Source organism: Bradysia coprophila, assembly GCF_014529535.1.
Source record: "Bradysia coprophila strain Holo2 chromosome X unlocalized genomic scaffold, BU_Bcop_v1 contig_173, whole genome shotgun sequence".
NCBI classification, from domain to species: domain Eukaryota; kingdom Metazoa; phylum Arthropoda; class Insecta; order Diptera; family Sciaridae; genus Bradysia; species Bradysia coprophila.
The window spans coordinates 3,566,376-3,591,795 of NW_023503302.1; the positions used below are offsets into that span (position 1 = coordinate 3,566,376).

At 33.6% G+C, this 25,420-nt stretch overlaps 1 protein-coding gene across 2 annotated transcripts in view; it reads right to left on the reverse strand.

The window, feature by feature from the left end:
* LOC119068180 (protein toll) overlaps positions 1–25,208 on the reverse strand; it is a 96,070-nt gene extending 70,862 nt beyond the window's left edge. Inside the window, exons 1-2 of one of the 2 annotated variants that reach the window (XM_037171671.1) lie at positions 24,187–25,208; positions 9,388–9,444 (exon numbers count right to left, since the gene is read on the reverse strand). The gene's annotated coding sequence lies outside the window, so the exon portion shown is untranslated. The remainder of the gene's footprint in view (positions 1–9,387; positions 9,445–24,186) is intronic. The other variant, XM_037171672.1, reaches the window with a different exon arrangement.
* Between the last annotated feature and the right edge of the window lie 212 nt (positions 25,209–25,420).

The following is a 25,420-nucleotide window of genomic DNA, read 5'->3' on the forward strand; positions in this document are numbered from 1 at the left end:
TCAAAATGTGTGTAAAATTTTTATTGCTGAACTGGCTTTTTTATGAGCGAGTTTTTTTTTTGTCGGCGACTGATATCTCTGACACATTGCGAATGCTTCGAGAGGATTGGGTGTATAGAGGCTGCATCAAATGTATTTATTTCCACACATTTCGTATTCATAATTTACTCAAATAAAACGGCTTGTCAATGAATAAATTCAATTTTATGTAGCTGAGATGAATTAGCTGATGGCAAAAGCTTTATAATTTTGCTGGAACATGATTCATCTAACAAGCTACCTGTCCTGCATTCACGAAACAGAGCAAAAAAAAATTTTAATTTGCATTCTAAACAATTATTTCAGAGACCAACTTCGAATGGCAAGTTTTAGTTCGTTTCCAATTACTGTGCTTTAGTGTGAAACGCACTTTTGCATGTAAATTCGAATTCAAATTAAATTCAGTTGCTCCACTGAAAAAATCCAATAAAGCCATAAGCCACTTTCCAAAGCGAATTTCACAGTTATTCGATTCTAATGATATCGAACTTGCAGCGAATTTTTTTTTTTTGAAAAAAATAAAATCAGAGGTGCGACATATCACACGAACGTACGTTTGTTCGAACAATGTGTTCCTGTGGATGCATTCTACTGGATGATAAATCACTTGCAAGCTTTCAGATTAAATATTTAGTTTATGTGTTCGCAATTTCGGGATCAAAAAATTATTATTTTTTTAAACCAGACAACCACACGAAAAGGAAGTCAAAGAACACAACTCTTCTTACATTTAATCAAGCGATCATCGAAAAACCATACGATTATCGATATATTTAAGCGATCACTCGCAACACTTTACCTTTGAACTTACTTTAAGTTACTCTACAGTATAGATAACAACAATCAAATTTTATATTGGACCACAAATTGGGGATTGGACTAAAAGTAGTAAATGTTCTAAATGGTTTAATGGACTAAATTCTAGAAGAGAAGCATCCCTCGGATAAGTAGGGCAAGTACACCTCAAAAATAGTGAGATAAATGGGCGCACATCATCAATCGTTCATTGACATCTTCCCATTGTAATAAATTCAAAGATATACGTACTTCACCGAAAGAGAAGAAAATTTTCGCGAAAAAAAAAATTATGCACACAACGAAATGTACAACACAAGCCAATATCAAGGCAATATACTTTTGACATAGAAAAATTGAAAAGTAAACCCAGAAAAAAACGAACTTCCGCATAGAGTTTCCATCGATTTATTTAAATTCTCCATATCTCCATGGATATGTTAGCATTTCCACGTACATCAAGTTATACAAGTGAATGACTACAGAAAAGTGTTCAAATTATTCAAATTTTACAAAATATTTCCACACAGCCACTATTTGACGTTTTTCGTTATACAACATACGCCCATTTGAATTCGGTGTATTTTTACGCGAAAAATGAATGGCAATAGATAAACGATACCAATCGGAATATTGGCGTTTTTTTTACAGAGAATATCAGCAATGTATAAACATAGTTTTGAAAAAAAAAAAAAATGATGCGAAATGGGATGTTCCAAAGGTTATATAACTCGCTACCACCTGGTGGTGATCCTCTCGCAAGCGGTCTACTTGAAAAATAATAATAATAAATTTCTACCTAGTTTGAAAACAGCCCCCAAGCATACAACTCAATAAATATCAATCAAAATCGGGGCATATCGCACTTAACGTGTCGAACTCTCATATATAAGTTCGCTAATATAATCGGCCCCAGCCCACAGTATAATCACACACATTTCGAAATAAAAATCAAAATAATATTTAATATGGGGCGATCCAACATGTATTCAACAACCCCACACTTATTTCTGCGAACATATCATTTTCTTATACCGAGCATATGGTCACGTTTAAGATTTTTATATTTTTCAACACAAAACTAACCTTTGAAAGGTGTGTGTGCATGAGCATGGAAAATTTATTATCACAACGTTTTCAGGTGAGTTTTCCCATAATTTTTATTTCTTAATTTAGTTTTCTTGTTGAAACTTTATGCTGTTACCGTTGTTGTTGTTGTTGCTGTTGTTTCCGAACTAATATGCATTTTTCAACCAGGAGAGAGCTGTACATATAGATAAGTGACTACTTTCTGTATTCAAATAAAGATTGTATAATGCCCATAAAGGGGTTTTAAAGAGCTGTAATTTTTCATATGTTCGTTTTGGCTTAATGTTTCGAAAAAGGCAAAAATATGACTTAGCACGCAACTCACATTAAAGTTCCGTTATAACCGTCGGGTCAATTAAGTTTAATAGTTTTTAAAGTTTTTGATATTTTTGTTGATTTTTGGTTAAGATAAAGTTTCAAAGTGCAGTTTTCGTTATCGTTCAGTTGGAAGTTAAATCTAAGTTAATGGCTTAATTAATTTCGCTGGCAGCATAATGAACATGGATTTGTGTCAATGGGCCGTATAGTTTATGGGTTGTTAGGGACATGTTGAGTGACCCTTGGCTATTCCGAAAATGTTATACCAAAGTCTACTCCGAGCGGCCATAACCGACTTCTAAAATTGAGAGCTAGCCTGGCACAACTTGGCATGTACCAGTAGACCGACACCTATTGTTCTGTCAACGATAACCTTTCATAAAGAACAGTTGTCGGATTACTGGTACATGTCCGAATACTGGTGCCCACCCTATTATGCAATTTTGCTAGCTGACAAGTTACTTTTACAGCAGCACCTGCTAAAAGGTTTTCGATTCCAGAACTCGTCTCTGGCTCATGGAAACCTCTCATTCGGTAAAAAAACATCGTTTTTTCTAAGTGACGCTCGATATCCGCGATATTTTAACACTAGTTAGGAAAAAACTGTTATTGCTTGAGTATAAATCTAGCTACATTTCTTATTAGTCGGTTCAATAAAGAAGGCAATTAGTCCTTTAGATTCAGCCATCTCGCCCATCTAAAATTCACATTTTACGAATAACACCCTTTTTGTAAACCCTAAAGTGTTACAAGCATTTGTTACAAAACTTTGGAAAGTCGCAGATCACAAAGAAAATTACTAAAATTCAATTACATTCGCTGCTTTTAGAATTGTTTCCACATAATTTCCCGGAAAACCAAAATAGCATTCAAAGACCAAGCCACTTTTCGATCCTAAAATAGACGTAATTTCTTGTTTGCAGAAAAAGTAAAGGAAACAAATCTTTGCTACTCCAGAAAAACTTTGTCGGACAGCAAACTTATCTCAACAAGATTTGTTGCAAACAACCCAAAATGGTACAATCAGAAAACATTGCGTATTTCGTTTGTATATGGTTTGCTAACGGCAAACATTTCTCAATGACGGAACTGTATCTCAACTATACACACACACGAACTCTACCTCTGATAGCATGTAGTAAAAAAAAAGAATTACAAAAACTTTCGTTGCCAGCAGAATTTGTATATCGAGTCGCAAAATGACAAAATGTGGAGTACACCTAACGGATAGATAAATATATTCCGACATATGAAGGCATGTGACATGGGAGTGGTATATCACAACCAGCCGACACATTATGTTATGTATTTTATTTATGTATGTTTCGCGAAAGATACAGGTGGAAAATAGTGGAAGTGGAATATGGAACTTGTGTGTACTATGCTGTTCGTACTAGACTTATTCGCACTATATGGAATGCAAACATTAAGTCGTATAAAACCAAGAATCACAGCCATTATGTGAAAGCTCTGTGCTCTTGTGCATTAGACATACAATAAAACTTTGCATGATACATTATATTACCTACAATAGAACACGCACGAATCGTATATATACGAATTGTGTGTGGTGTATCATAGCATAATGTGGCATACTGTCTTCTGAAAATGGTATATTGTGATATAAGGGTGAGTAGTATTCTCTTGCATTACATAATACAATACCTGTCTACATGTCTCAAAATTTATACGGCCATATATTACCTACAAACATCAAAATGCGCAACATTTCCATGATAACATTGGTGACTTATGTGTGCACATTAGACTGGAGAGGTTTTTTGATTTGAAAATTTCTATTTCAAATGTTATTCTCTATGAATCCAATGGCTTGTGTGTGTGTTGTGTGTATGGAAGATCACAAGAGTCGTAAGCGGAGTATGTAATATCACATCAATCCTTCATGATTTAGTTGGAATTCTTGAATGTACCCATCTATTTTATAACACATAATATATGGATTTCATAAGGATAAAACAAACATCGTAGTATTATTTACTTATATTACTTTTTTTTTGTTCGGTGAGGGAGGATAATATAATCGAAACGACTTGTGCGGTTAATGGATTGTCATAAAATATTCTATTTTATGGACCTTTTTTCCAGGTTTCCTATTTTTTTTCCTATCTGGTAAATGTAAATGTCGGTATGTGGGAAGTATAATCGAAATTATGTAATACTTATTAGCTGCTCGAGGGTTAATTTATTATTATAACGAGAGTGTGCTCCATACTCTCATATCATGTTAATACTGTGGGTGATTTTATTATTGTAAAAAAAATGATCGAAGTTGATTAAGCAACATGTCTGGTATAAGACCAAAATTTGGAATTTGTTGAACTTTCAAGAATGTATTTCTAATTCAATTAATTTAGCATTGAAGTTTGCATCCATTGTTGATTTAAGCAATTAGAGCCTAGAAGACACATCGGTGTTTTAATTTTAGAAATTCGCTAGTTCCATGTTCATGAGTCATCGCCTTTCATTTGGTCACATTTTTTTTTCGGTTATTAAATTTAAAGTGATAATTATCGTAATTAAAATCACACTTAAATTGCCCGCTAGTTGTTTCTATTTTTACGAATAGACTCAAATATTCTTGAAACAAATTAGTGAATGAGGCCGCTGGAAATGTGTTGTAAGAAAGATTCTGTTAATCAAATTCGCATTTGGTTGTCTCGTTATTATCGTTGATTTTATTTTGACCGACAGAAAAGGCCCACATTCGCAGAAACTTTTTGAATATTTGTGTAGTTTTTGTCATCCGTTATCCACAACGCACACACGATATCCACAATAAAGCGATTGACTCTGATTAGTGCTCTTTCATAAAGCAAAGTGTTTGTTGATAAAAATGAAGTAGAAGATTTTGTTTCTTTCACTTGCAACTTCTTTAACGAGAGAAGTAACCGACTTAAATGATTACACCGCGATCAACTCGCCGTTTTATGAAAGACTAAAATCAACGAGAAAAATTTAGATCCCATTTCCATTGACCCGCTTTAAGCAAAATGACTTGTCCTGTGTAAAGAATTCATACCACAATACAGAGTAAAAGTTTGTCTGCCTTACCGCACTACGCTTAGAGTCACAGAATTCGTCCCTTATGTTCTAGTTACTAAGACTAGCGGGGCGAAACGGTGTAACGTACTTTTTGGACGGATTTATTTTTCGTAATTTATTGCGCGCACTAAAGCTTTGACTGAGACAAAACAATTTTGTTAATCTAGTTTAAATGATTTTCCGAATGTTGCGTGTTGTGGAAAAATTAGTATTTTGTACATAAACAATGTTAAAAATGTCGAATTCCAATGACATATTAGTTGATATAAACTGGCACTTTTGGTATGTTGTTGATATGAATAAATGAAGCAAAAGTTCACATATGAATAGTTTGAATGTGTTAGTGGAATTTTACATATATTATGTATGTTTAGTTCAACGAACTTTTGCTTCATTGAAATTTCTATCGAGGGCCGGTCTATTTTTACTATGTCATTGATATAGACTATATGACTAGTTGTATTTCTGTTTCCAATTTTCGAGTAAACTAGCTGTACGATTCTGTTTAGCGATTCACGCGAACAATAAACTTAGAGAAGTAAAGGAGATGGTCGAAAAAAGGTCAGACTGATCAAAAACTGGTTCAGCCTTACACCTACAACCTGTAGACTATCTACAGTACATCCTTCCTAAGACGCCAGGTAACAAATCCTCTCAGGATTGCATTCATTGCAATACATTTCAAAGCAATTCTTTAATTTTGGGGCATTCCTTAAAGGACGTCCGTAGTTCAATGTTGTCAGTCAGAGTTTTTCGAGGAGTATGCATTTTTGGATGTTTCAATTACCGAAATTACCTCTACGAGTTACACACAATCTTTCAAAAATATTGCCTTTACCATCGCGGCCATTATTAATTAACGTCTTGTTCTAGGAGGAAAGTAGGTATTTTGTATATAATAAAGCGTAGGACAAATGGGAAGGAGAGTCTTAGACTTATTAGCAAAAAAGTAAGGTCCGCTCGTCATTTACCAACAAACTCCAAGGCCTCCTCCTGTTCGCAATCATTGGCAAAATTAACTGTTTACGTAAGTTTAATATGCACATCCTGCACATTGTTTACACATTAGGCATTTAACTGAAATCATACATATCATAATTCTTCCCTAAAATTAATCGTACACACAATGGCATAATACGTAAACGCTTATAAAATAGTTAAATGGCGTGTACATGATGTGTTGTCTCCATATAATACTCTGTAGGCAAAATAATAATTCAAAAACAAATGCATAATTCCCATCGCCTACAGTCAGAATATAATAAATAGTCTTCTAGAAAATGAAAATGAAATTCATTGCTATTGAGCTTTTTATATGGTTTCTTGGTGTCGTTATTCAAATAAATGGAATCGTTTTGTTTATAGAATTTCTTATAAATGCATTTTGAGAGGAGCACAAGTTCTACATTATATAACTCTATAAAGTCATTTCGTACGATTAATAGAAAATGGAATGAAAAATGTTGGGAAAGAATCAACAGGTTTCTCTTTCTCGAAAATTCTTCTTCTATTTTTAGTTTTATTATATTTTACATTTAACATATATCCGAGAGTGGCTGAAGCGGTAATCTAAACTGAATGCTTGATGATTGAATCCACTTTGTGCAAATTTCTGGTTTTATTGTATAGCCACGGTTTATGTACGGATTTACGGTGAAAGAAAGGTGCAAATAGCGATGCACTTTGCAAGTGTATACAATTTATCCGAGGTCGATGACAGCATATATCTGTAAGGTAAGTATTGGAATGCTATTTTCACTTTAGCATTCTATTCTCTCCGCGAATTGAAAATAAAGGTAAATATCTTGAAACCAATTTAAAATAAAAATAAAATGGGGAAAAAGTGTTTTATGATGACGATGTGTTGTACAGGACGACGACTTGTCGTAAATATAAAAATGAACTCAAATAGGGGCGAAACCAGATTTCAAATGAATTTGCAAAATTTTATAACTGAGTAATGGATAAGAAGACCCGAATTTACAATAGGTTTATTGATCCTTTTCTATACCGGTAATTCCACATTTCTACCATTTCTATCACGTAATTGAATTTAGTAAATTCCATGCCTTGAGTGCACAGAATTTCAAATCACAAAAATCGTGAAAATTCACGGAAGTTTGAGAAAACGTTTGCAAGCTTACAGGCTCCGCTTGAGTATGTAATGGTTTCATTTTTCCTACTGTTTACAGTAGAAGAAAGGTGATCTGATCATTTTAGTCTTCCCATCTATTCTTCTAATTAGTGAACATAAATGTCCACCTTTATGATGACGTGACATAATTGAAACCTGTTAGAGCAGGTTTCAAATAACATGTTCACGTACCCTGGCAGGTCTGATTCACGTTTAAGGTCGAAAATTGAAGCCAAAGATTGAATTTTCATTCGGGTTAATTGAATCTGTATTAAAATCAAACAAAAAGAAATGTAGGAAAAAAACACACTAGAAATGAATGGAACTGTTGTCATTATAACAAATGAAATACGTGAACAGAATAAAAATTGTTGAACTATTGAACAGACTATACATATATTGAAAATAAACAATCAATCGCTGAGAACAAAAACAAAAATTTCATTCAAATAATAAACTAAATTTTTCATTTTTATGCGAAAACAAAGACCATATTTCAAAATCGGATTTACAGAAAATCGAACAAATATTTATTCGCTCACAATTCTATCTTTCAATTTATTCAAAAAATCAACTTTTCACAATTGATCTTAGTGAAGCCCTTCAATTTAATAGTATTTGTGAATTAAATATCCTGAATTTGATAATAGGTATTTATGCTAATAGAACTGTAAAACGGTATCTCGGTTCGAGTTTGTGCTTACTAAATTGAGAACCGAGATACCAGTTTCAAGTTCTAGTAGCATAAATAGTTTTATATATCTCTCTACTGTAAAATGGAAAGAGATATAATTGTTGACGAAACGTTTCACGTTTTCTTACGTATATTAATTTACGTTTACGTTTATTGAGCTGTTGGTGTCTAATTCTCGAATCGTTCTTGCCGGTTCCCCTTTTTCTGTTCACTATTATACAGGAATGGCTTGTCGAAGCTTGTTTTTGCTCTTATTCTACTTTTTCAATATACATTGTACTTGGAGTGAATGGATGTAGTTGATTTATTAATGCGGATGCAGTGCATGAAGGCTGGATGTTATTTTACCATTAATTTCATAAATAGATTTGTATGGAGCAAGAACTCTTCAATTTAATTACACACCATTTGCAAGCGATAAAACGATTGTCAATATTTTATTGAATAAGATGTTCACTTTACACAAACAATTTTGAAATCACGTAGTGTAATGGTGCAATGGTTCAGACGAGTTATGCATTTGTGCGTGTAATATGCAGGTCGTCTGCAGAATAATCACAGTAAAAGGAAGTTCTTTTGTGAATATAAAAAAAAGTGAAGAAAAATATAAAAGCTAGCCGGGAATCAGGTGAATTGAAAACATTGTTTGCGACAGAATGAAGAAAGCAGATCGATTTGTTGCTTCAGGAAAATGTTTAAAAAAAATTGTAGACTCAGGTCTCACTGTTGGAACTACTCAATAACTCCACGAAATTATATGAGAAGCAGTACAATCTTTCTAGAACATGCTCGAAACGATTTAGAACATTTGCCACAAGAGTACAGCCCTAGAAAAAACAACTATAAACCTCTGGATGTTCTATTTTTTGCTATATAGATCGGAATTAGCCAAAGTTTATCGATATTGTGCAATCTCGTTAACAGATAAATATGAAGCCCGTCAATCAGTGATGTCCGCTGTTTTTTTCTTCTTCTGATTTTAGAGTCCACATCGTCCACAATATTCCTATATCGTTAACATGCTGTGTCCCACCTGGCTACACTCTCTCTCCCCCTCAAAGTGGACGTAGCTTATGTATAATGTATATCCCCCATGGTATTCATATAAGTTACGTTATTATCAAATTGTTGTAGAAAATCAGGCATTTAGTACATACATCAATAATTACTCAACGTGTGGGTTCAAACAAAGCTGAGTTCAATTTAATCTGCTCAAAATGTCCAATTACATGTTATATCTGTGATGTCTGCTTACCTGTATTGTTTGTTGTGTTGATGGAGAATTGATAGAGCGGTCGTTCCAACGAAATAACTGAAATGAAAACAAATTATTTTAATTGAAATAAACCAGTTGATGCTAGGTCAGTGTGCTTTCCATCAAATAATTGTGAATTGCAATTGTTAATTTATTCGTAAAATTGCTTTCGCAGAAAAATTATCTTTTTTTCGCAGCCCAGTCGTTAATTTATTATTGACGTCAGAATGAATCGTCTGGTGTGGAGTTAATTTAATGATAATCGAGAATTGGCTGTGTTGTGCTTTCTTATTAGAAGCCAATTGAATTCAAACAAAAAATATTTTCATAAACAATTCGATGAGAACATTTACTTTAGAATTAATCAATTCATTCGACGAAATCAATTATATGCAAAACACTAACAACTTTCGAAGCGCTAGCTTACTTTGGATTAGAACATCGTCTCAACAGTGCTGTATTGAAAGGAATCAATATTATGGAAATTATATTCCAAAAATTTTTGTTGTTATTTCACATCGACAACTTACACATTTAATGCAGCAGCGTCACGTAAGTTCATTTACATTTTATGTAATTTAGTGATATTAAAAATAAAGTTTTAATTTCTATACAACAAAGAACCAACCACTACAATTTATATGCGACACAACCGCATAAAATCTTCATTAAGTGATCGTTCCATTCCGTTTTCTTTTTTGTAAAATGGAAATGGGCAGAAGACTATACTCAAATTCAAAAGTTTTATATTTTTCAGTATAAGACACCTTCCAACTGTACATAAAATGTTATTAACCTCAACACCTATTTTATAATACATATAATCAACCCACGTAAGCCCTTCACGAAACACTGGAAGACGTTTAACATTTTCAGTCATTCCCGTTGACCCTTCCATCACACTAAATTTACAATATTAAATGCACAATAAGATTAAAATCGTTTCTTTTTTACACTCCATTAGGCAAGTCGTTTGTAAACATAAACGACGTACACAATATCAACCCACCTTTTGTGAACCATCACCATCGTCTTATTAAAATTATATCGACTAAAATCTCCGACTGATTGTAGCTTCTTCTCAAGTTTCTATGATATTATAATATAATACCGAAATTGTCATTAGAAGCATAGGAAGACAACGACACGCACCAAGATAAATTGGGCTTGATAAAATGTTCGGAAATCTTCTTTGTATATATACGAAATCGTATACCATTGATGTCTTAAATAAGTCTAAATGCATGGAATAAAATAAATTCATTTAATGATCGGTATTGCAAGATAACCAAACAACCAAAACTAATTTTAATTTGTGAAAATAATGTGGGTAATAGTTAACACACCCACACACACGGAATGTGTTATCGCATATATATAAATGTGTTCTCACAATCTGGTTCCATTCAATCTAGAACGAAAAATACAATAAATTTTTCGATGTATCTAATCGTCCCACCATCTTTCTCTAACAAAGAATTATTATTATTATTTTTTTGGGGGGTTGCTATTCCATGATTTCTTTCGTGCATGATGCCGTGTGGTATGTGTGGAACGCCTTTTTATCAATTAATTCAGTTTCCATCCAAACACAATTCGTATTTTTTTTTTTACAAACCGATTATCTCTGGTCCGATTTTGTTTTTTATTGAACAAATTTATGCTTGCAATGAATGTGAATTCGTTATACACCCATATATATTGAAATCATGTGCAATAAATTATGATGCAGGTACTGTTCACATTTTACCGATAATACCCGACTCATCATCATCGTCACGTAAAATTCGTTCATACACGAGAATGGCATACCCTCAACATCAACTTATTAAACAGCATAACATTGCATAAATCGCACGTACAGGGCGTTTCGAAAACGACACTTTACAATTATGTAAAAGTGAAATGAACTTCTCACGTTAAATCTGTCTGAAGTGTTGCTTATTTGGTTCTATGATCTAAATGTTGAATAAAACTTGCGACGACGACGACGTTGTTAAACGCTTAACTACATTTTGTTCTTGCCCATTTGCATAAAGTTTCTGCTAAGAGAAGTTTGTGAAGAAGAAGTTCTGTTGTGGAATATATTTAGTTTTTCCGGTCGGGTCAAGCGATGATCATCATTAAGCTTCATCATTGTTTATAAGACTGTACGGTGTACTTAATTGAAAATGATTTGTTGATAACGCTATGTTGGTTTTACAACTGAAATGTATATTTCCGAAGCCATAAATTACTTTATTTATCTCGCACGGTACACCGTTCGGGTCTGAATGCACAAAATCGAAAGAAATGAGTGCCTCCAAGTGCATGTAACTATGTCCAAAGATAATAGTTTTGCTATTTAAAGTTTAATCAAAGTTAGCTAACACGCGACGCTCTGGTTACTCATCATCATACAATGTTGTTACCACACATTTCACCAAGTATAATATGTGTTATAGCCACAAAATTTTGCATTACGTCTAACACCAAAGAGGAACGATTTATCTGTATGGTTACACGTACACATATTCAGTGTTACAAATACTGTTTGTATTGACGGCGACGACGGCATAATATAAGATATTATGTGTTAAATGACGCAATTTGGAATAGAGAAATTCCGAATAAATTTTGTTCAATCAAACTGAGGCTTTGTATCAGAAATAATTAGCGAATTTGATGATTTGATAATGTTTGTTCGGAAAGACTTCATGCTCTAATTGATAGAGTTTTTGATATGTGTTAACTACTCACTACTCCCGATGCAATCGATGCAAACGACTTGAATTTCAATCAATATCGCACAAATGAGTCTTCTACCTCACGTCTGACGAGCAGCTTTAAATTTAACTTCCCACCTTTGTAACTAAATTTAATTACATGGAATACGTTGATCGGACTCGAAAGAGGAAATATTGAATTTATCAATGAGATGCAGTAGAATATGCCGAACAAAGTTGTAAATAAATTACAAATCTTATCAAGGACATGTTGGTTAATTCAGGGACAGGTAAGAAGCTCAACTTCAAGTCTTTGTGACTAAGTACTATCTGAGGTATCTAAATGGGAATGGGAGCTGTTTCCAAATAATTAGAAAAAGTGTTGATAGACAAAATAGCGAAGAAGAATCTTTTCGGTCATCACTCTCTGGTGAATCATAATTCTGAGAATTTGAGGAATTTCCATGAATTTTTAGGAAATTTCTAAATCACTGCAGTCCATGGACTATTAGACGTGCTACTATTAGACTTTTATTGATAACCAGCTGCAGATTGGGAAGACGAATTAGTATAGGTGATCACTTCTTAACATTCTTCCTCCAAGAAGCCTGGTTTAATGAAATGGTCTGTGTTTTCTCCCGGTATCTATAAAATCGTATCGTAAGGACAGTATAAAATGCCTGTCTGGAGACTCATTTGAACTTTTACTTTACAGCACATCAAATATTCTTTTCCATTCTATACTAATTAAAAGTAAACCCTGATAGGACATTGCACGACAGTAACAACCGTGACATACTGTTTGGATAAATCCCATGGCCATTGTTCTACGAAATTGTATTCTCGAAATAGCCTCAAACATTTTTCATTGTTTCCAGTCATATTTATACTCCCGCTTAATTTGCAATACTTTATGAGGTGTATATTGTCGAGCGGTAATATGTCGAATTTGTACGATCTATCTAGATAGCGCCCGGGTTCGATGTGTGTATAACGGTAGGCTTTTAATATTTTTGCCATTATAAGAGGAGTATTGTCCATTAGGCTTTGAAAGTCAAAATAGCCGTGCATCCATACGAATATGTCAACAGAAACTGATAATAAATTAAAATTGGACTCATTTCTGATCCACCGAGAGACAATGAGATAATTTCCAATCAATCGACGTTGATTTTCCATAAAAGAAAATATTCGATAGTTTCCGTACAATGCGAAAGTCGGTAACAACATGTGTGTTTTAGGCTCGATTGTGTTACCTTTGATGACTGATTCATACAAAATTTAATTTTTTCTATGGGGACAGGGGAGGGTGGGGGTCTGAAAATCGTCGAAAAAAGCTGACGGGATTTATGGATGATCCCAAATAACCTCCCTGGTGTTGCATCTCATTGCAAAATTCCAGATTTAAATAGTCAATAGAGCGAGATAAATCTGTTATGGTGAAAAAATGAAGTAACAGATTTGAAATCAATCAAGTGAAGAAACAGATCTGATAGTAAAACTGATGATATGCATGCCGTCTGTAAACGGTTAAATGTGAAAAATAAAATAAAATAATTGACGATCATTTCGGGTTCGATGAACAACTGCAGTTTCTCGTGATCTATACGCTGGTAGATTTATACTGTTTAATAAAGCAATTTGATAATGTGCCGATACGACACTTTGCTGTAATAATTTAGAATGTTTGATTTGTGTCTGAGACAGCGAAATCGTTTCCAATAAGTGTTAACTTCAAATTAATCGAGCATTTTCTTTACGATTCGTGATAGTCATTCTACTATTTATTTTCCTCGAAGAACATAGTAAATATTTTAAAGATAAATCGTTAAAAGCATCCAGCAGAATGACTCTATAAATCGAAAAGATTTTTTTTTGTGTATTTACGACGAAGAAATATAAAGAGTCGATTTTATGTGTACTATACCAACTACCGTCTGGTAGTAACATAAATACTTAGATATATTGACATCGTTCAGCTACACCCGATCAAAAGAAATGGTATGCCATGTGCCTAGTTTATGACTTTGTTCTGCGAACGGCAGGCAATATAACCAATTTATTCAATCTGATTTTCAATCGTACGATAAAATAATTAGAATGACCTGTACTGTAAAGCCATAAATATAAATTATAAAACAAAAGCTGACAAAATGTTCTTACTCGCCAAGTCAGTCGACAATAGGCGAAACAAAAGTTTTTTCATTTTGATATTTCCTACACTTGTACACCACAACCATTTAATTACACTTTGATAGCCAGGAAAGGACTCCCATGAGAATAGCTGAGACTGAGATGTATAATTACTTCTTCAAAGAAAATTTAAAAACCGTTTCCTTCCTTAGTTTAATTACAGTATACCCTCTTTTCATTTGTGTGTTTTTTTGCAGGTTTTCCCAATTCACGTTGAGAGTCGGCTATTCTAGACAGCAGACAGTATAGAGTGTTTCATTGCACGCAGTAATATGCGGAACTAGAACAATTAAAAAAAACGAAATAAAAAACTCAAAGGACTGTATTACAACGTGGGGCATACTATATCTTGTTCGGGTCTATTTACTTTTTTCCGCGTACTTTTTCTATTTAAATAATGTTGTTTAAGTGTCGTTTGCATAAATCTTCAAGTTTCTAGCTTTTTTGCTGATATTATTGCTTGGTATTGCGCTCAGGGATATGGGAATGAATAAATAAAAGAGAAATTGATCGTAAAATTTAAGTTAGATTTACTTAGAATGTTTAAACTTTATGGGCTTTTGTAGGTAATTTAGGGGTAGAAGACTTGTCTTTTGAAAATAAAACGGATGCGAAGGATTGAACTGATGTTCTGAAGTATATGAGCAGAAAATTATATTATTTAGATGTATGGGATTTTGACGGTCTAAAATATGAAAAACGTTGTTCCTAACTTATGCTGAAAGGCTTTTTTAGCGAATGAAAAGTCTCCAGCACAGCCGTAGGCGAGCCTTTCACCATGCTTTAGGAAATAGTAATTTATGCAACCACTTTCGCAACGTGTTGCATACAACGTTTTCTGCAACCAGCTGCGAAAGTGGTTCTTTTGAAATGCAAAACATAACTTTACTTTTAACATTATACGTTCATATATTCTACTGTATGAACGAAATATTGTATGAACGATCAAATTGACTGCATTTATGTACATAATGCTTCAAAAATTAGTTCCCTGCAATTGCATATCTCAATAGCCGAATGGTTAGACGTGTTGCTCGATAAGCATAGGGTTTTGGTGTGAGGGGTTCGAAATTTGGTCAGGGCAGAATTTTTATTTATTCCATTCACTGTAAGTCAGGGTCTTATGCCGGAAAATACTCTAGAATGTTTGTATGAAATGTATGAAAAACGGAATTGTTTGATTCAATATTTTTTTTGCTTGATAACTTGCACGATAACTTGAGTAATTATCAACCAATTACTAATTTTATTTTTAATCGACGCAGAATTAAATTCTTGAGGTTAGGTTCGAAGATGGGCTGTGTGGGATGGATCTGGAAGTTATTCCAGAAAAACAGTATTTTACACTGTTGGAAATTCAATCAATTGAAAAAGATTACTTTGATGAAATTTGATAATTTGTCGGTTAGTTATATCAAATTATCACACATGATAGTCAGCTATCACGCATGATAGTCAGCTATCACGCATGATAGTCAGCTATCACGCATGATAGTCAGCTATCACGCATGATAGTCAGCTATCACGCATGATAGTCAGCTATCACGCATGATAGTCAGCTATCACGCATGATAGTCAGCTATCACGCATGATAGTCAGCTATCACGCATGATAGTCAGCTATCACGCATGATAGTCAGCTATCACGCATGATAGTCAGCTAATGTATGAAGGTCGCCATTATTATTTTAAAAACTTAGATAACCAAAACAGACAAACCAGACTACTGTTGTACCGATTTATCTTGCCTAATGTTAAAAATGTCGCGAGGTGTTGATTTCGTATTTTGTGTTCGGTACACTGTATAAATTCTTTGGTTATAACAGTGATAGTCAGCTATCACGGGCAAAAGTAGCAGATTTCACGCCATGGCATAAAAAATGTATAAAATATTATGAAAAACCAATTTCTGAATCGTTATTCAAATGTATGGAATGACATTAAAAAACAATCAAACAGAAAACTTCAAAACTCCCACGAGTGTGAAGTTTGCGGGCAGAGCGGAGCGAGTGCCGTAATTCACACGAGTCTTTGTATTTAATTTATGATTTATGGTAGATTAAAAATCTTACAAGAAAATTGAGAACATACAAAAAATACTTTTCCAAAGAATTTGAACTCAAGCGAAGGTTTTCATATCAGTTATTTGTGATGTTTTGGAAGTTTAACAACGGAAACTAAAATGAAATTGATTAAAAGTAATAATAAGAATAAAATTGTCAGTCAAGAGACCTGACCCGCCCAAAAGGTGGGGCCTAGTCACCGAGTTGCATAAACACCGATTTAACAACTCTGTGACGGAAAGACCATCTTTTGTTGCAATTTTAAAACGCGATGCAAATAAATGTTTTTTTGGCACACGATGAGTATTGTCAACAATGACATAAAAGTGTACTCTATTAAATCATTGATTGTCAAGCTAAACAAGGATTGATGTCCCGTCTGATGTATTATAAAATAGACACAAAAAACTATCATCCGAAATAGTTTCGCCTATATCCATCGATTCCGTCGTCTTCACTTTCAATTAAAAAACATAGCTAACGCCGACCCGTACGAAACACCTATTCGTATCAAAAGCCTTTAATGTGAAACTCTTCATTTCTCTTACTTCATTTTCTTCTCTGCTGAAAAACTATTCTTCCTTTTAAATCACTTACATTATCCACTCTTTGCCTTGTTATCATATACAATTAAATTGCCGGAGGCAATATAGACAGCCCCGTACGAAGTCAAATTTCATAAATTCCTATTTAAACAGCTATATACCGCTATATTTACCTATATTTCACTGTAAATAAACATTTCACAGAGGAATATGCTATTATATAGCTCTATATGCCTGTATATAGCTCAATATAGCTGTATATAGGTATATATAGATGTCCATATATGGAATCCCTGAAACCCCTCACACTTAACACATTATTTCCATGTTAACAGAAACTCTCTAAGCATCATTTTTCCCAATTTATATCACTTTTAATAAAATCCAATATGGCCGCCGGCAGCCATTTTGTTAGGAGACCGGAAATAGTACCGACGCTTTACATTCGTTAATACCTTTCAAACAAAAAAAATTCATGACATTCGGTCAAAATTTACTCGAGATATTGACAAAATACTCCACGTTCACTGTACGGCCGAGTAGCCAGATAAGAGCTCACTCCAAGAGACCTAGCTCACGCTCCGGAGAACATAATTTCATAAACTTTTTTTTCCCTGATTGGTACGGTCAATACCTATCTAATAAAGCTAAAACGAACGAAATATGTTCAAATTTGGCCGACCTACAAGCAAAAACTGCTTGCCGCCCTATGCCTGTTTCACACCAAGGGGTGTAACTCACAAGTCGGTCATCCGATTTCCATAAACTTTTTTTTTGTCGATCGGTATTGTAAATATCTTTCATTCGATGTATCATTTACGAGTATAGCGTTTAAATGTCCGGAGATATCTTCGAAAAACCGTAAAGCACTTATTGGGCCCCAGCTCAGGAGGGGTCGATCCAAAATCACTCATCTTCGAACTTAGCCTGTCTTTTGACATTACCAAACGGGGAAAAAAAGAATTTTCAAAATCGGATGCGTTTTACTCAAGTTATCGTGCAGACAGACAGACAGACGGACGGACGGACGGACGGACAGACGGACATTTTTTTTCTTGCTGATTTGGCATCTCTGGACAACCACAATAGGTTTCCCCTTACTCAGGGAGTCCAATTCGACGTGTTACAAACGTATGCGTAAACCTATAAGACCCCAGTACTTCGTACGGGTCTAAAGATGTCACACCACGTCTATAATAATAATGAATAAAGTTAATTAATGATAGCCCATGGAACCATGTAATATGCGGGCAAATGTAATTCATATGTTAAAGCAACTGTAAAATTGCAGTTCCAATAAATAAAGCAATGAATTATCCACAAGGGATTAATTATATTTTTTTTTGTTGTGTATTCAAAATGTAATGTATGTACGCACATTTTCAACATTTAAAAATGAAATCACTTCTACGCCGTAAACGTACCAAACATAAATTATGTGGAAAAATGCCATTGTTGAAGTACATGGAAATGGAAAACCATGCAACGAGTAACAGAATTTATGACAGACCATAAAGTATATTCAATCCAATGCTCAGCGAAACAACAAAGCATAATAAAATAATATTTAATACTGGCATTACGAATTCATGATAAGTATACACAAAACAGTTTGATTATGCATAATCCCCTCTCTCTCTCACACGCATCGAACATCCACCAGACCACATCACACACTAAAAAAAAACAAATTCATAATTCATAAACAAAGCATACACACACTTCATAAAATGAATTTATTTTATTTATTTAAAAAAAATATAAACAAAAAATGTAAATAAATAAATTCTTCTACCACCACCACCACCACCAGACTTTATGGTTAGATTAATTCTAATTATAAAAGTTAATTTTCACATTTAATTAGCTTTTATGCTGAGAATTTCTGTAGATTTACTTAAACCAACAACTTTTTCATTGATGGCAAAATATAACAACGAATAATGCTCGATGGTGTCGTTCTGTGCACAGAGTATAAATTTACACATATATCCACACACATACTGTATTCACTGTTCTATGCGAAAATTCCTCAAGAAAATGCTTTTTGATGTAGAAATCAAGTGCCCCATTAACTTTGTCTTTTGGTTTTATAATTAATTTTCACTGCAAAATTTTTAGTGTACTACGCGAATCGTTGATGGAGTGAGAGTGGAAAATCATTACAAGCATCATATAATAGACATGGGAAAGATGGCATATATAGGTAAATATAACGAAGTTTTTGATGCTTAAAGCTCTCACTCGTTAATTTAAAAAGGGCGACGTTTCCCGACTTCTAAGCTAATAAAGTGGAATGTAATATAAACGACGTTAATGCGAATATCAACGTTTGAATACAATCACAAGGTGAAGCTAATTTTCCCGATTTTAGCGCTGTTGAATACGCCGCGCCGTTCGTATAAAATGGAACATATAGTGTGGAACTGTGGAATAGAAGGTGTTATTACAAGCAAAACTTTGTTGAGATAATTAACCTTGATGTTGTAAGGTAATCCGATTTTTTATTATTAGTATCAATAAACACACTGCTCAACGCAAAAGAATGAAACGATGGGGAATTGTTGGTTTTGATCTTCTTTGTTGTGGGCTATAAGCTAAATCAATTTAAAACTTACAAGGTTTAGTGTACAATTTGCTACGTTCAGATTATAAGGACAGGGAGGAAGTGTTGTTCGATTGGACCTTTCTGGCAAACAATAGTAAATTACGTCCTTCTTGAAAGTTTGTTCTTTTTGCAAATGAAAGATTTGTGGAACAAGCCGAGTACATCTATCGACCAGAAGCACGTAAAGATCTGTGCGTCCGAGGTTCCAAATTTTTATTTTGACGAATGGAAAAACTGCTCTTTCCTTCGGGTCGGGCCATAATGTCCCCACTCGTCAAAATAAACATTTGGAACCTTGGACGTAAAGTACTATTAACTAACACGCTCATCCTTATTTGGCGTGAATAATTTGAAACCATCATCTCACGTTAACTTGCAAGCGTAATTTAATTATATGCTATTTGATGCACCCGAATGTGCCAGAACGAATGCCTGCTCATTGTGCTTACAGTTAGCACAAAATATTGGCAAATACCAAAATGATCCACGTCCGTAATATAATATGATCGTAGGTCGTACGACATTCTCACATATTGTCTGCAAGCAATACATGATTATATAGGCAGTCATGTCACAATTTGTTTGCGGGTGTAATTATCGGTTTTTTTACGTCATCTGATCTAAGTGTTTTAACAGATTGAACATTTGACAGAATTCCTTTCGGAACTCTAACATCAATTCCATGTGCTAAGCAAACAATTTATTTCATTATAACACCTTCTTCGTATGCTTTCTTAATTATTTTGAATATTTGAAAGGCGTACTTACAGTAAATAGAATTGAGTGTTATATATACCTACGTACGGTGTACAGTATCAAATCGACCATACCATCAAGTTATTTACATTGTAAAATAATATTTGTACTATAAACAGCCTAATAGAGCCTAATAATATCCCGAAAATAGACACGGAAGAATGTTGAAACGTACGTAAATTTATGTAAATTAGCTTTAACGGATAATTAACAATAAATTCTTAATTAAATATTACAGACGAAAGGAAGAAAGCAGGAAGAAAGCAAAAAAAAAACACGAACGAACGAAAATAAGAATAACGAAGCGCCGCTCTTTTACCCATGTTAGGAAATACAAATTACGATTTCAGAACACGAAATTAAAACGAAAAATATTCCTCAATTCTTATTCATTTCGTGGCATGATGGCATGTTTAGTAAATTCTATCATTTTTAATGTATAGTAAAGGGATATCTCGTCGTATATACGTATTATTCACAAATTTTGTACATACATACAAGTGGATACAGTTATAAGCTTGGGGATACATTACGTTAAATAAGACTTCTGAATTTTATACAAAACGAGAAATACTCATGTCTCTTATTGCATTGGTAATACGACGAGCATGATATTTACGTATATACTTTGTACCGACGTACATATTTTGTGATGTAACCCCAAGAAAGGAAATTGTAAGAAAGCAAACGACATTAATTTAGAAAAGCTAAAAAAGGGGTGCCAAAGTATGCTAGACGAACTTTCAAATTAATTATCGATTTTCTGGTTTTCTTGCGGAATTTTGATATAGATTTCTTTTTGCCGTTGAACTGATGAATCCATTTTATGTTAACACTTAATTGCCTGCATAAGTTTTATAATTTTTACGTATATACGATAAAAGGGATTCATCGCTTCTACGTGGTACATTGGGAAAATGAATTTTCTGCTATAATGATTTTGGTTAGGAGGGAAAATTGCGCGATTCCGCTCTGTAACCAATAAAATTTTATATGTACGTCAACAAAAATGCTTACATAAAATTTTTAATGAAAAGTTCAGTTTTAATGATAAATTCCGTCCGGGTTACAGACAGATACGAGGTTTCTGTATGCTTCTTATTGAATCGTATCGCCTTTAGTTGTACGTATCGTCATTGAGTCATAACATCTGTTCTTTCTCTTGTTAGAAACGTCTGATACAAAATCTTTTACTTCATCAATTTTAACATAAATTTTACTTAAACAAAACTATAGTTTAACTTGTAAACGATAGAGCAGCATAGCAGCGAATACTTGACACTTGAATACTTAGGTTAAAACGGCTGCTTAGTAAGTAAAAGCTCAAAAGTCGTTAACTTTACGTATAGCTGAAGTAAAATCACAATGGGTGCTTCCGCCACGAACCGATCGTCAGTCTTGTGGAGGCTACTTCTTTTACCTTTTAAAATCGTGTCATCTAAATTTGTTCGGTAAAAATCATTGCGCTAAGGTCGCTCGAAACTTGATACTGCATGTAACACGGTGACCTACGCTAGAATGTTTTCTTTCCCAGGGCCTAGCATGTAGACAATGTGGTAAAACACACATATCATTCAATGAAGGTCATCATATTACCATCATTGATTAGTGACGTATAAAGGTGGAATGATTATGGTTTTTCCGAAGCTTTATCTCACAAATATTCGAAACAAAAGATGCTAGACCGCAATCAACTTCGACGAGATGAAATTATTTCGGTAAGCCCATCAAGTTCATTCATTTCTACTTAATGTCGTCAACATTATTATATCTCGAAACAAGTCTCATGTACGCAACCGATATCCGATGGATTGAACAAAGTTCAAAAACAACTTTTTCTGAATGTCTTCCCGCATACACCTAAACTAAGCTGTTTTTATTCGATATAATTAAGTGTTATTTTGATGGCCAGAGAGAAAAAAAATCTCGTCTCGATATAAAAACGCTAACAATACATACCATCACTTCATCAGAAATTATCTATCAAGTGGTGCTTATTTATCATACTTGTGTTTGGGAGATTTGGTAGATATACCAAAACTAAAGGTTAAGAAATTATTGAAAGGTTTTTCTGAGAAAATTTTGAATTAGAATTCCTAGTTAATCACCACAGTTCGGGTACCAATTGACAGACTATTTCACGTCAATCTTCTATATTGATTTTGGTAACTATCATTGTATATGAATTACGTTTTAGTAAAATTAATTTTTTGTTCAACTTTTTCGGTTTAACATAAAAACTGACGTGACAGAGGCTACTTAATATGCACAACATATCAATCAATCTATTTAAAACAATTTAAAAAAAAACAGACCCGAAGATAACTCGTTGTCTGAAATAAATCAATTCGAAAAGATACTTGGATAAAATCGATTAGTATATTGTATCACAAGACTTTTGATTGATTTAACGAGAGTTAGTGTTAAATGTATAATAAAACTAAATAACCGAATCCACCCCGGATATGGTATTTGCATTGAACTGTTTACCAGTTGACCCTCGTCATTAGTCCTCCCTATAGTGGAAATATTGAACTGAGAAATATTTTCACTCATAATATTCAATTTCTTCCAATCGAGAAAACTTGGTTATTTGAACTATGAAATGAAATTCCCAGTTTCGTCTGTTTCTGGTTCTTCGTTTTATTCCAAAACCGCAAGTGGTTTTTCGTTTTGTTATTTCGATAGTGCACAAAGCGACATTTTCAAATATGAAACTGAGAAGATAAATCCATTTCATGAACTCTGTATTTAAGCACACGTCGGAATAGAATTCAGGTGCTACGAATCGTCTGTAATCGATAACGAGACTTCTGACAAGCTAACGCGACCTTGCATAGCAAACACATGTTCAAAAAAATTGAGTAAAAGACTTTTCTTGAAAATGCTTTGACCAGAAGAAGTAATAGATTCGATAGTGCTAACGACTGCTCAGAATTGAAGTTATATTGGGTTAATTATCTAGGTGTACATATTGGGTTATATTGCTTTTTTTCTTTAAATAATTCCATTGCAGTTCAGAATAATATTTACTAAACGTAGACCGTTACGGTATCATTACCAAATCTTCTTCTTCTCCTATCCAATCCCCAAAACGACTTCATTATATGCTCTTAACTATTTACATTTAATATTTAACCATAACATTCAGTTTTGCGGTTAGACAACGTTCGTTATGACATATTTTCCATTTAAGTTACATTTTCGGTGGAATCACCACACTCGTGGTAGTATACATTTGGCATCCTATTGCATTTAAGTGAATTTTGGCATGCAGGAACAAAATACGAGTTCAAATACTTGAGAAAAATGTTGGCAATGTCATATGTTAAAAATGTTGAGAAAAATAAGGGAAACTATTCTACATCAACCATTCCAACCGCTTCTTCTGTCTTTAAAAGAGAATCGAAAAAAAATAATTGGAGCAAAGTTATGATGCGGAACAGCCAATTAATTCAATAATATAATACCACAACAAATGAAAAAAAAAATCTCTTATTATAATATAATCGTCATTTGACCAAACCTCCATTCCCCAAACCTATCCCCTAACAATCCTAAAGACGACCGTTTATGTTAAAACAAAATGAAGTAACAGATTTTCGACCAAACAATTGATTCTAGACAAAGCTAGTGTCAAATTCGATGACACTTGCCGTTTGTAAAAGGTTAAAAGCAAAAGGTGAAAGTTACCCATCAACCAGAATGAGATAGGTTTTAGCCTCTCCTTGTTCGTAGAGAAACATTTTTTGTTCGCCAAATATTATTCATTGTATAAGGCAATGTAGCAAAAAGTTCGGTTACGATTACGGTCACGGGTTTACGGGACCACATTCAAGCAAACTAAATGAATATTTTGTTTGTTCCTTTTTTCGTCTGTCGTTGAAATTAAAATATTTTTATGGTTTGTTTGTTTATTTAATGTTTTACCTTTTCGTGATATAAAAGTTGCTTTCCCTTTATATTATTCCGAATCCACACATACACACAACACCGTTGTTGTTGCTGGTGTCGTCGTCGTCTTCGTCTGGATATTATAATTCAATTGACTGTTATATACGGCGAAGTCAATTCTAAATATTTATATTTCACTACACGAACGAAAAAAAAATGTTATAAAAAAAAAGAAGTCAACCAGCCAGCATTCAAAATAAAAAATTGAGTAAATTTCGGATTATAATTTCAATACACAAACTCTGGTTTTTTTTATTATTCAAAAAAAACAACAAACTTTTTACAACAATTTCACAAACACCAACGAATAAACTATAATGTGATTTAAATAATATACAATCCTCGTGTATTCATACGTAATGGTTATATGTTTCATATACAAATATATCTACTGTACCATTGGAAACGACTGACTTCACTGACGATATTTTGCATAAATTACGTTTCGCAATCACTCTTATTATAGAAAAAATGTTATTTTGTTGCAGTCGTGGACAGTATTCCAGCAAAACTATAAACAGGAATCAGGAATAAATCTTTAACGGAAGATAAAATTTCACTGTACTATTCGTTTTACTCGAAATTTTGGTCGGCAAACTTTGTGTACACGCGACCACCTCCACTTCTTAAGAATTCACTTTGGGGAAAAACCCGACAATTTCCTTTGATTGTTTACAACACAATTTTTTCTTTTAACTTTTCATCTGAATTTTTGCAGACGTTATACAATTTCGTATTGTTAATATTGTTAGCTAATTTTAAAACAAGAATAAAATAAACAGAAAAAAAAACAAACAAACAAATAACCGAAAAAAAATTAAACGACGTGATTGAAGCGAGATTATTATTGAATTCTTCAAACAAACACGAAACAAGTTTTGTCGTTTTCGATATTTTATATTCAAATTCCACCGAGCACTGGTGTGTGTTGCTGTTCCGCTGAAGGTCGTACAATAGACTGATTTCTTATTTTACAACTGCAAGAGTGTAAAACACGATATGTGAATGCAAGATTTATTTTGTTTTGTAGCAATGTGAACTGGACTGTTGAGAGATATTTCACATGGATAAAATGTTTTTTTTTCGTTACCAAAGAGTACTCCGACATTCGTTGTTCATTGAATAGTATACGGATATTATAGCGCGTATATGTGCGCATGTCGCGAATTGTGTGGTAAAATTTTGCTCTTTTGTTACATGGGAGAGATTA